The following is a 3,161-nucleotide window of genomic DNA, read 5'->3' as shown; positions in this document are numbered from 1 at the left end:
TGATCTTGATGACATTGTATTTCTTTTAAGTCGTTTTAAAGATTAGTTGTTTGGCCACTGTGACTTATTAATTGTGACCTATTTAAGTCTGCTTTTTCTTTTTATTCTTCTGCTGATAGTTGAGCCTTGCGTCAATATTTTATAATTTCCTCATAAATATCCTTTGGTATTCACTTGCAACACGAAGCACTATCTTTATACGTACGTATACATGGTGCGTATGACTCTTCATATGTATACAACGTGCGTATGCCTTGTTAGAGCGGTTAAATGAAGTGAACTGTATTGCAACTGGGGTTTGAGTTTGAGTTTTTAAAATAAAAATTGACTATATTTCAAGGACTTTAAAACACCTATCACATGTTTCCTTTTCCAAAGTTAACGTGAACTTCCAAATTTTGGAAGTTCAGTGAATTTTTTCTTCAAATAAACATCAATTCAAATAGTATCCTGTAATACTTGTCCTGACTACGAGATTCCTTAGCGACATTGCTCACCGCACTAAATTTATCCGACGGCTGATTTTTTTTTTTTATCTTTTGTGTTAGTCTCACAAAATTCCTGATACTTGGAATTACGGAGGTTGGACGGATTTCAAGTCTGAGCCTAACATGAGGGTCTCGTGGTATAATTAGTCTGCTATCGCCTCTCCACGGATCTCTTGCCAAAGTGTTTCTTTCATTAGTGGTCTATTTTTCACTATGCATGATACCTCAAGTTTTTATGTAACTTGCGGCGAAGGGCACGTGTTTGCTAGGCAAACAAATACACACACACACACACACACACACACACACAAACATAAACTAGCAAGCGTAGAGAAACAGACAGAGAGAGTAGCATTTACCAATGACTGAACAAAATTACTACCGATATCACAAAAAAAGTAAAGAAACTTGACCTTTTTTTTCTTTCGTTTGTATACTTGAAATCATTAAAAATCATTGTGATTTAGTATATAGAAGATATACCAAACCTCAAGACTAACATCCTTGGTCTGCCATTGGTGCTCTCTCTCTCTCTCTCTCTTTGTATAAAGGGTTAAGAACAAAGCTCTGAAATGAATTAAGGTTGATGATACAAGAGATTCTTAATGATAAAAAGGAAAGATAATTCTTATTTATAACAGCTGAATTTGCGCGACATAAAATCTTTGGGAAGTGATTACATTTAATTGAAACACATGGAAAATGTGATCTTTAATTTGTTTCTTTTTAATAAGTTGAATCATTATTATTAAACTTCGGCGTCAGTTGAACAACGCTTGTCATGCTCTGAAAGTAAGCCAGTATCATGGATTGTACTGTATGATTAATTCATTAATAACAAAAGCACGGAATTATGTCTATAGTGAAGGCGCCATTTCTTGTAGAGCGTATTTCATTATCACCACAAGTGAATCACGACCAAAGATAAAAAGAGAGTAATCGAAAATGTTTAACTAGCTTTTGCCTGACCGATGCCGAGATCATTTTATTAACGCCAAACTAAATATAAAGAAATCTCAAGAAGTAAACTTAGAGCTTCCACTTGACCCGCCATTTGGAAGGACGAAGCGTGGTCAAAACAAAAGCGAGTATATACCCTACAGAAACCTTTTTAACTTTTCGTTTTCCTCTCGTTCTTACTACATGCCAAAACCATCTCTTTGACATATCAGTCTGTTTCCCGGACCCTAGCTAACACATCGCTTCGCTACTTTTTCATTGGGGCATGAATTTCCCATCTAACACTGTCTGTCATGAAAGCTGCGCTTAGGACTTCACTATTTATGATGAATGTAATTAGCTCTGCTAACAATATAAGAGTCCACAGAGCTGGGAAACTGCACTGATTTTTTACATACCTGTTGATTTTGATGTATATTTGAATTACATAACATCGCAAAATTATTTACTGGATCCAACGTCATTTCGGAAATAGCTTATATTAAAAGGCTTAGAAACAATTATACTAGATTACTTAATGATCACAAAATTGAGTTCCAAGGATTTTATCATACTCCTATGCCGATAATAAAGAGGAAACTCAAGTCGAAGAGTTCTGGAAACTTCTGAACAATAATTGAAAGTCATATCTAAATCCCTTCCCAATCTCCACCGGTTCCGTCTTGCAATTTTATCCTTTCTCTACGCGGAAGTCTTCATATGTGGAATTATTTTGCTTTCTCTTCCTCTCATTCTTTCCTTTTTTCTATCTTTTCTGGATATCATAAACACACACTCGACTAGCTTATCGTGAAAATGCAATATGACGAAGTTACTCGAGTTCTGTTTTGAGAGAGAGAGAGAGAGAGAGAGGAGAGAGAGAGAGAGAGGCTTTAGTATGATTAATGGAACTTCCTTAAGATAAGGAGTTTGCTAGATAAAAGTGAAAACAGCATAAAAGTAAGAGGAAGAGAGATACGAAAACGAACTTTTCCACCATTTTTCAGTTATTTCTTGATATGTTTGCTCAATAAAAAAAAAAAGTCTACTCAACAGAAATACCCGGAGTTACAGAAAGAAGAGATCTCACTTATTAAAAAGAAACAAATTAATTACTTAATAGATAAAAACAAAAACGTATTAAAATGCAAGGAGTATAATTTCAGGGTAGTAATGTACTAGTGCGGAACTTATTTTACCACGAAATTTCTTAATTACAATACATTTTATCAGTTTAATTCTCAATACTCGTTCGAATATGTAGTCCAAAATTAGATCCATTCGTACAATACTGAAAGGCTATTGAAGTCTTTAATTAGTGAAATCTGGTTCATTTGGAAACCTGTCATGCAAACATCTGCTTTACTCCAGGACCCATTACATAAAATTGAACATTTTAAATTCAGAATAACCTTGACCACTTTTTTATGCCTTAGTAAATGACTGTTATAAACTGTCTCTGAAGAGAGTTTCTGTCTTTTTTTTATTTTCTCTCTATCTTTTTTTTTTATTTCAGAATGGAAATTGGTTGTTTTTCAAAAAAGGTAGGTATGTATTCTTATTTATCCAGCGAGAATTTGATGTTTCTAAAACCTGACTTAATTGTGAACGATAATAATAACGTCACAAAATAGCATGCATACACGCTTAATATGCAATATTTTACGTTTGTTTTCGGTTTTACTGATATGAGTTCTGGATGAGAAATTATACGCATTTATGTATACCAGCTAT

The sequence above is a fragment of the Macrobrachium nipponense genome, chromosome 17 (genome assembly GCF_015104395.2).
Source record: "Macrobrachium nipponense isolate FS-2020 chromosome 17, ASM1510439v2, whole genome shotgun sequence".
Lineage (NCBI taxonomy): Eukaryota > Metazoa > Arthropoda > Malacostraca > Decapoda > Palaemonidae > Macrobrachium > Macrobrachium nipponense.
This window is presented reverse-complemented; position numbering follows the sequence as displayed.